Source organism: Colossoma macropomum, unplaced genomic scaffold (genome assembly GCF_904425465.1).
Source record: "Colossoma macropomum unplaced genomic scaffold, Colossoma_macropomum, whole genome shotgun sequence".
Taxonomy (NCBI): Eukaryota; Metazoa; Chordata; class Actinopteri; order Characiformes; family Serrasalmidae; genus Colossoma; species Colossoma macropomum.
The window spans coordinates 1,457,610-1,468,693 of record NW_023494787.1 but is presented as its reverse complement, the minus strand read 5'-3'; positions in this window follow the sequence as shown (position 1 = coordinate 1,468,693).

The following is an 11,084-nucleotide window of genomic DNA, read 5'->3' as shown; positions in this document are numbered from 1 at the left end:
CCACTGATGCTGCTGCTTCTGCTGCATGAACTGAACTATTCAAATTAATTGTTTCCTTCACGTTTTACCCTGTTTTTTGTACTATAATACTTTATACTAACAATGTTTACTATCCGGTGTCGACCAGAGGAGGATGGGTTCCCCTTCTGAGTCCTGGTTCCTCTCAAGGTTTCTTCCTGTTTCTCTTAGGGAGTTTTTCCTTGCCACTGTCGCCACTGGCGACGCTCATGGGGGCTCGGACCCGGACTTCTTTTTGTAATGCTCATTTCCTTGTAAAGCTGCTTTGTGACAACACCTGTTGTAAAAAGCGCTATATAAATAAACTTTACTTACTTACTTACTTACAATGTGCAATATCTTTTCTATACAATGTGCAACATTTTCTATAAATATGTGTATATATAGATATTTTCCCCTATTTGTATGTTTTTCGTCTGTCTGTGCTGTGTAGTGTGTCTATGTGAAGTTGCCTTTATGTAATATTTATGTATATTTTGCACATCAGAGTTGGAGAAACAAAGTCTCGTAAATTTCACTTTGACTTTGACTTTGACTTGACTTTGATCATCAAAAGATTCAGAGAATCTGGAGAAATCTCTGTATGTAAGGGACGAGGCCAAAAACCAGTATTGGCTGGCCGTGATCTTTGGGCCCTCAGACAGCACTGCATTAAAAACAGACATGATTCTGTAGTGGAAATCACTGCATGGGCTCAGAAACACTTCTGAAAACCACTGTCTGTGAAAACAGTTCATCACTGCATCCACAAATGCATGTTAAAACCACACAAACAAGAAATGAAATATAAACAGGATCCAGAAACACCGCCGCCTTCTCTGGGCCTGAACTCTTTTAAGATGGACTAAGGCACAGTGGAAAAGTGTGGTCCAATGATTTTTTTTTTTTTGGAATTCTTTTGTAGTAAAAGAATCTGCTAAACTGACCTGCCTGCAGTCCAGATCTGTCATCACTGAAAACATTTGGAGCAATATGAAATGACAAAGAAGACCCCAAACTTTCTTTACTGGAACTAGGCTGGTCAGCTGGCTAACATGCTAAAAGAGAGCAAACATGCTAAACAACTCCAACATTAATGTCACAGGCTTGAATTAAAATACTCACAATATGATTCACCATAAAAATTGCAGTATAAAAGTGTAACGAATATCAGCTGAATATCTTACACACTTCAAATGTCCGTGTTTCAGAAGTGGCGTCAAACCCAGACTGAATCCCAAATGGATCCGTACTCTCTAGCTAAATAGTGCACTGTGTAACATTAAGTTTAGAAATTCTAGCTTCTGCTGTCTAATAGTGACTGCCTGTCGAGTATGAATGTGGATGAATCCCAAATGACCATTTTACATTTACATTTACAGCATTTAGCAGACGCTCTTATCCAGAGCAGCTTACAAAAGTGCTTTGTCTGTCTAGAGAAAGTATCTTTGCTAGTTAGAAATAGGTTAGAGAGAGAAAGCCAGTCCTGAGCTCAGATACTGCTCGAAACAAAAGCCTTTTTTAGCTGTATTTTGCTCTGTTGGGCTGCAGGATCCAGTATTTAAACTCCTACGTAGTGCACTATGTAGGGAGCAGGGAGCCATTTGAGATTCAGCCCCAGCGTGAGAAAAGTGGCGTCGCCAGACAGGCAGAAGACTCGCGGTGGTGATTTGGACCAAAAAGTACGTATAAACTGAAGATTGTTGCATTAAACAGTGCTGCATTGTCACATGTTTACTGTTATACGATAAATGTTTAAAAAATCATTAAATGTCTACAGTGATTACAGTGATGGGTGACCGAATGTTCTTCTCCTCATTCAGTGGTCAATGATTGCTTAGCAATGATACTTTACTTTAAACGAGCTACATTTCTTGGTGGAATACTTGTTCGTGTCAATTATTAATAATAGCTTAAATAATCTGAAATCTTAAACTTTGTGTATTTTAAAGTATTTTATGCTGACCACAGTTTTATAAAGCGATAAGTCACTTGAGACCGTGAGTTACTACGATTTTATCACAGCGATGGCGGTTTTACTCCACTTCACGTCGTGCCAAAGAACACCCTTCCTGATAAAATCGCAGTAGCCCACAGCCTCTCGTGGCTTTAACATACCCTAACAAGATAACTACAGTTACAGAATACATGTACATGAAGTGTGTAATAACTAACATTAAGAAATTACTTACACTGTATCTGCCAGCTTTCCTACACTGTAAAAAAAAAAATCGTAAAAAACAGTCAAATGACTGGCAGCAGCAGCTGCCAAACAAAAACCAAAAAGTTAAAGTAAAATATCTTAATTCAAAAAAAGTACAAAAACAATAATTTAATGGAAATTTTCAATAAAGGTTTTGCAGGAAAAAACTGTTATTTTACAGATTTTTAGCAAAGTATTGTGATCAAAACCCTTCAATAAAATGATAGCACAAAAGATTCTGCAGATTAAAACTGTTATTTCACAGATTTTTACTAAAATATTATGATAAAAAAACCTTCAATAAAATGATAGCACAAAAGGTTCTGCAGATTAAAACTGTTATTTTACAGATTTTTACTAAAATATTATGATAAAAAAACCTTCAATAAAATGATAGCACAAAAGGTTCTGCAGATTAAAACTGTTATTTTACAGATTTTTACTAAAATATTATGATAAAAAAACCTTCAATAAAATGATAGCACAAAAGGTTCTGCAGATTAAAACTGTTATTTTACAGATTTTTACTAAAATATTATGATAAAAAAACCTTCAATAAAATGATAGCACAAAAGGTTCTGCAGATTAAAACTGTTATTTTACAGATTTTTACTAAAATATTATGATAAAAAAACCTTCAATAAAATGATAGCACAAAAGGTTCTGCAGATTAAAACTGTTATTTTACAGATTTTTACTAAAATATTATGATAAAAAAACCTTCAATAAAATGATAGCACAAAAGGTACTGCAGATAAAAACTGTTATTTTACAGATTTTTCCTAAATTATTGTAATCAAAAACCTTCATTGAAGTGATGGCACAAACATTAATGCAGAAAAAACTGTTATTTCACAGATTTTTCATAAATTATGATCAAAAACCTTCAATAAAGTGATAGCACAAAAAGTTCTTTAACAGATGTTTTTTTTTTTTTCATAAATTACTGCAATCAAACACCAACAAAGTAAAGGCACTAACAGTGTTCTGCAGGGAAACACTGTTATTTCACAGACTTTTTCTGAATTATTACAAACACCTTTAAAAAATAATAGCAGTTTTTTTACAGTTTTTTTTGGGGCGCTTTTACGATTTTGTGAAGACTGGATAGAGACAGAATATGTCAATCAAATTCCTTTGTTCTACTTATTTATAGACACAGGTGAGAAAATCTGCTTCAGATACATTTATTGACATCAACAACAATTCAAGCAGTGACAAAGTTTCACATCTATTTTACCAACTTAAAAAATGTGCCCCCACCAAATAAAGCACTTTAGAAGTAGATAAGACATAATGGACCAGAAGTCACAACTTGAACAACCTGTCAATTATTCAAATGAAGCAGACAGAACATTTAAATTATGTCATTCTAATGATGTAAGACAAAAAACGCAAAGTTTACCAAATATCAACTGATTCAACAGATTCAGTTTGTGTCAAGAAAAGTTTGGGCTTTACTGAAAAACACAACTGTAGCTTAGTTATTTACCACTATTAGCTCAAATCCAAAAACAAAATGCTTTCAGCCCTACATGACACAGGAAAATTAGGCAGTATAAACATAGTGGTGCTTATTAAATTACAGATAATTATTGTCTTTTTCCAGAAATTTGCACGTAATTTTAAAAAACAGAAAAATACTGTATACATAATAAAGTAATTTTTCTGTAAAAAAATAAGAAATAAATGTAATTTGTCATTATTGGCAGAATCCTTAAAATAACAGTTGAGCTGTTAAGTTACAGATGTTGTCTGTAATTTTACAGAGTTTTGTATACAATTAAAAAAAAACTACTGTAAAAATTTAAGGGGTATTTCCTGTAAAATTAGGACTTTTACAATGTAACATTTAGCTAGCATTTATGTTTCTAGTGCTGTGTGCAGGTTGTGGAGTGTTGGATGTGTAGAGTGTGTGTTTTTTAGAGTGTATACAGTGTGTGATGTACCTGGTAATGTGGATTGTTCAAAAACTTTTGGCTACATAGTTTAAACTGACTGAGGTGTATGGAGTATGATCTTTTGTAGGAAAATGACCCATAAAACAAACCTTTGGCTTCAGAGTATCTGATGAGTGTGGTGTTTGGTCTATGGGCATGATATAAAGGCAGGGTCCAAAAACTTTTGACTACAAAGTGTATACTTACTGTGGTGTATCACAGCATGAGAACAGTGCCCAAAAACATTTGGCTACAGAGTGCATACTGAGGCAGTTGCTATGGTATCCCTAATGGTTGCTAGGTTGCTGCTTTGCAGTGTGCAGTTACTAATAACTGGGCTGTTTGAGTTGCATGATTTTTAAGCAAAGTCAACTAATTTAAGTCCACCTTGTGTAAAGTAGGAGGCATGTTGAAGGATCCATTTGCAGGATTAAGACAAAGTTCAGTATTCCAAAAAACAGAGTCCAGGAACAGGCAGGGGTCTGTAACCTGATAATCCAAAACATTACAAACAAAAGAATCCAAGAACCCAGTCCAAAGAGACAAAAACCCAGGTAAACATGCAAAAAGGTGATAAAAGCTGCACAAAACATTCAAAATCATCCAAGAAAAGAATGTCCCACTTTATATTGTTTATAATAACTCCGTAGTTACATATGGAAGCACATGTAACTACAGTGTAACTATTGATAATTTAGTCGCTGTTACAGACAGATTACACATGTACAGCCTATGTAATCACACAGGCGTATCAACTGGAGTTTTGCCTCATGTAATTACACAGGTTTATCTTTTGATACACTACAGATCAGAAGTCTTCTACAACAGTTTAAGGAAGCATGTTTTACATAACATTACATTTATATTTTACATAATTACTGTGGAATAACTATGTTGTAACATGGTAACCCAATCAACTCACAGTGAATAACAACATTCTGTAATTACACTGTACCTTTATAACAACTACACAGGACCTTTCCTGCAGTGCAGTGTTAAAGTTACATTTTAAAATAGGTGGAGAGTTCCTGTGTAGTTGGTATGTAGGTGCTGTGTAATAATGGACTGATAATATAGACACTGCTTTTGGGGCAATGCAACACAAAGCTACTGCCTCAGTCAGTATGAACTCTGTAGCCAAATGTTCCTGGACACTGCGCTTACATCATGTTCATACACCACACACCACAGTCAGTATACAATCAGTAGGCAAATGTTCCTGGACACTGTGCTTACATCATCATATACCACACACCACAGTCAGTATACACTCTATAGTCAAATGTTCCTGGACACTGCGCTTACATCATGATCAGACACCACACACCACAGTCAGTATACACTCTGTGACTCTGAGCTGATGAGTGAATGCAGTGGGCTCCGTGACTCTGAGCTGATGAGTGAATGCAGTGGGCTCCGTGACTCTGAGCTGATGAGTGAATGCAGTGGGCCCGTGACTCTGGGCTGATGAGTGAATGCAGTGGGCCCGTGACTCTGGGCTGATGAGTGAATGCAGTGGGCCAGTGACTGAGCTGATGAGTGAATGCAGTGGGCCCGTGACTCTGAGCTGATGAGTGAATGCAGTGGGCCCGTGACTCTGAGCTGATGAGTGAATGCAGTGGGCCCGTGACTCTGAGCTGATGAGTGAATGCAGTGGGCCTGTGACCCCGAGCTGATGCTATTTATATATAATAATGCTATTTATAAAGTTGTCATAAGACATTGAAGGTGGTAGTTTGCTTTCAGCATGTGAGTTTATTTTGCTCACCCAATAACCAGAATCAGAACACAGCCAAAGTTCAAGACAGACGCTTCAGTGTAAATACAATGTCTAGATGAAAAATACAGAAAAATAGGAAAATAACCTACAAAACTAAAATAGGAAAAAAGAAAAACATAGAAATCAGAAGAACCAAGCTGAGTAATGGAAGTGATACAAGTGGCACAAAGTCAAAGAAATATTCTTTACTTCTCGTGGCTGTCGTCGGCGCTGAGGGGTTGGGTGCCTGGCACACATGCAGAGCATGGTTTGTGTATTTGAAATATCACAGTCATGGGCAGTGGAATCACTGCAGCTTGTAACAGTGTGAACTCATTTTGAAGTGACTCATAAACCCCTAGGACAGCACACTGGTCAATTCCTGCATATGCCTGAGAGAGAGAGAGAGAGAGAGAGAGAGAGAGAGAGAGAGAGAGAGAGATAGTTATACACCCACACGTTTAATTATTACATTTTTACATTATTATAATTATTACAAATTGCAATGGCCTGTTGTAATTTTGGGTTTAAAAAACTTTTACCCACAATTGTTCCTTAAAGCTGCAACACAAACTCTCATAATAATGAATAACAGATTAGTAACAGTGAGTTAGTTATTTCCTTTCTTGTTAACTTGTTATTAATACACTTTTATTTAATGCTTAATCATTACTAAGTTTAGTGGTATTGTAACAGGAAGACGTCACCACTTTTTTGTTGTGTTTTGTCTTAAAATACTGCCAACACTTTTCATAAATGTATTCATATGTAGTGCAATATATGTATTTATGCATATTACATTATATTATATTACAGTAAAATATATTTTGAAATACATTAAAAAGTTTAACCACAAGTTTGTAAGGGTCTAATTAATGCTTATTATTGTTTTATATTTCCTACTTAATAATGATTAACTAAACATGTTAATCACAAATCAGAAAGATAATAAATAGCTACTTAATCATTTAACAGGATGTAGATTATACAATGTGTTGATGATGATCTTGAATTGTTTGTGTGGAACTAACAGCAAATGCGTAACATTCCAAGTTGTTAGTTATTTTCTATGAGTTATGAGTATGAAATTACTGAATATTAACAAACTATTATTAATGATTAGGTTTCCATAATCTAAAACAATTTTTAATAACTGGTGCCACTAAGTAAACTATTAATAATCGAAATGGAAGCATTTATTATAACGTAACAATTATTTAGGAAATCATGAGCAAAATAATGATTTAAATTTGAAGGTGTTTATAAGAGTGTCACGGTCTCCTTTGTCCCTCTGTCTTCATCTGTTGTCTTGTCCTGTGTTGTAGCCATGTGCTTTTTAGACATGTGCTTGTGTTTTTGTTTTGGTTCTTGTGCTCCGCCCTTTCCCCGCCTCCCCTATTAGGATCCTCACCTGTCTGTAGTCTCGGTCTCCTCCCTCTCCCAGGTGTTCCCCGATCATTCTAGCCTTTATCAAGCCCTTTGTTTCAGTCAGTGTTTGTCTGGTCTACTCATCACTTTGTCTGATGTAGTTGTTGCATGAGTAGCTTATGTTTGCTCAGTGTTTCTTTGTTAAGATTAGTAGTTTATTATGTGTTAAATGTTTCTACTGGTCTGTTTTGTTCATTAAAGTGTGCTCAAAAGTGCATCCAGCCTCCTTGCTCACTGCAAACATGACAAAGAGCCTGTTTTTATAAAACACTACATTATGTTTTAAATTTTAGCCATTTCTTCTTCCAAAAAAGTTGTTCCAGCAGCTTAGAGTACAGCTGATGTTGTTATTGTTCACACAGGTAAGCTCTTTCCAGCCAATCAGATGGTGTTGGTGTGGTTAACTGTTGTACAAATGAGTATAAATGATCAGAATGCAGGTTAGAAGAGTGAAGATGTTCTGTGATCAGAAACAGATTCATCAGCACCTAAAAATGGAGCAAATTTTATATCCAGATTCAGGTCAGGGTTGAAGTTTGTATGTTAATGATGATGCTGGAGTTTCTGTCCAGACCAGCTGCTCCTGTAACCCCATCACTGTAACTGAGAGTCTTAATATCTGTTATTTATTATCAACAGAAAAGTAACAGAGTCTGTCTGAGACGATCGGGAAGCTCTGAAAGATATTCAGTTTGGCCCAGAGTATCATATCTTTCCAAAGGTTTCATTTATCTTCCTCTGTAAAGCACTTTGAGATTGTTTTAACTAAAATGAAAAGCTGGATTTGTGGATTTCTCAGGGAGAAGCTCTTCAGGCAGTAACAGTCAAACGACATGATGCTTCATGCCACAGCTACAAAGTATATCAATGCTTTACAGACTGGTAGATCACTTTTACCATTCAGGAGAACTTTATCATGTTCCAGAAACACTTCAGTCACTCCACCTTTCCTCTTCTCTGGATCTCCTCTCTTTCTGCTGCACAGCTGAACCTCCAGAGTTTAATTTACACCCACAGTGTTCGTTCAGCTGCTCTTAAATAAACCCTGTAGATGATCATTCAGCACTGCTGTGTGTAAAACTCTGCATTGCTGAGTCACTGATTCTTTCAGTGAATGTGGGATATTTCCAAATCTAAAATATTAATGTAATCATTAGAACACTAGATCTAGATTGTAGTTGAGGAACTCTTGAGAACCCACTCCCACATGGTGCTGTGTGAAACAGGGTAAACAGATGAACTGATAAAGTGCAATGGTCAGTAAAGTGTGAGCTCAGATATGTTCACTGTGCACTCAGGACCAACATCATTGTTTCACTGCCCAGCAAACAGAACTTCAGCAGCTGAAATATGATCATCTACCTTGATTTCATAGTTTGTTCTAGCCACAATTTGTGTTCGGTACGTCAAGGCCTCAAAAACTGTAAACGTCTTTCCAGTCTTCTCCTCAACTTCAGACTTCAGCTGAAACCACAAGGAAACAAAAATAACACAAAGGAAGATCACTCCTTACTTTTCTTGAAGAAACATCCAATATGGCAACTTTTTAATCATTTAGAATGAAACTATCAATTAATAGCATCTTTGCGGTTTCTATAAACTCAGAAATCAGTTAAACTACAGAGACAGAATTGAATCTCCAAACTAAAGTGTCTGTTTAAGTATTTCAGCCAGACAGAAGCTCTCGGAGATCTCCACCTGAAATAAGGATTAGAGAAGGTTAAATAGTCCCCACACAGTGTTGGTCCACTTTCATGGGTCAACTGAGTACAAAGAGGTTAAAATCTTTCGGCTGTGTCTAATTGTGATATGAATGTGCAACACATTACATAGCTGGAGATCAATCTCAGTTCACACTTACACAGACAGAGCAGAGTACAATAACCATATAGAGTATATAGTGTGAATTACTACAAAAATCAGTCACTAATAAATTAAATTGTAAATTTAAATTTTAAAATTTAAAGTATGTACCAGAAAATTAAATTGACTTTTTTTTAGAACTCTAATAGTTACAGTTGTTATTGTGTTATTTGTGATGTGTCTAGCTTTAGTTTTAGTTTTGTGGACGCAACGATACAAGGTGTCTTTTTTTTGCATGACCGCTAATATATAGCTTTTTAATCTGATTCTCATATTCTAATCAGGTTTGCTTTCAGGATTAATATAGTTCAATTTTCACTCTCATTTCAACTCAAGTTTCAGGAAATATTCCCCGACGTTTAGTCCTTCAAAACTCATTCAGTTTTGATTTAGAATCACCAGAAATCTTCTATCAGTCATTCAAACATTGCACAAGATAGCAGACTAAAATGGAAACTTACGTTCCTGCACAGGTTTTTCACTTTTTCATCAGCATCCATCCATTCAGTCCAGCCTCCAGACTGTACAGAAGCCATGGTTCTTCAGGTTATTCAGCTCTGTTCTGCAGGAGAATGGAAGTATCTGAACGAGCTGAGTGTCTGTGTTAAACATGCTGTGATTCAGCTCTATTTGTACCCTCAACACTCAGTAACCTGCATAACCTGTCTGAACCCGGTCTTCTGGAAAGAACTGTAACAACTCCCAGTCTTCAAAGCTGCCCTGCAGAGTGAACCAAACATTTCCTGTGAAATAAAACAAATATTTGTTGGAAACAGAAAAAAAGGCATTTAAATATTACTACATGATTTTCATGCCATATATGAAAACATCCAACAATATCCCAGTAATGATCTGGATTTTATATAAGAATATAATTCAGATCAACTTAATATTGTTTAGATACATGATGTGTTTCTTCACGTCTCCTAAAGTGGCTTTTGAACAAGCTGCGTAGAGCAGCAAATTCTACAGACATCAGCAGCGAATCCACGAGCAAACATTCAGCAACTGCCAGCCTGAGTCGACTGATTTCTCCAAGTAAGAAAATTAAGAACATGCTCTCATGTACTGACCGATTCCTGAATCAATCGGGTCCAGAGCTTCCTGTTGACTCCATCTCAGCCAATCAGGACGTATTCCGCACATGAGATGTACATAAAATCATTACTGCTGTCAAATCTCTTCACATCCAGACTGGAAGTGATCGATGTACCAACTGACTGCAAAGAAATAATATTTAAAGTAAAATGATCTTAAATCTGGTCAATATTTCTAACGTTGAGATCATTGTTTCTTTATTGTAGTACAAAAATGATTTAGTGTATTGTTTTAAGTAGTTTTATGAAGTCAAATTTTGCTTGCTTGCTTTAAGAAATGTGCTTGACACCAGCAAAATTATCTGCCAATATAGTGAAATGATTTCTCTTGATATAATTACATAAAACAAGCAACAAAGACTGGAAATAAGTTAAATAGTCATATAATATTCATATTACCATCTCAGCATTAGGGATATTAGACATATAACCCATCATAACCTTTCAACCTATCATATTTAGGCTAATTATTCCTAAACATAATGTCAGATCTTATAACTCTACGCAGTAAAGTGTCTCTTTCCTCATTTATTCCTATGAGATGGTTTACTAACAGTTATAAGTCCATCATGTGCTCCACTGATGACTGTTCACTATCGCTCTGGTGGGAAAGCTCTAAATATCACCAGGAAACAAAACATAATCACAGGTGTGGTGATGGAACCTGTCTGATGTTTGGCCAGTTACTGAATTAATTTCAGAAGAATTTAATCTCTGGTTTTCGGTTTGCTGTTATCATGGTCAGGATCATCTTATCCAGAACTGCCTACTGCTGAAGAACACGTTCCAGAGAATTA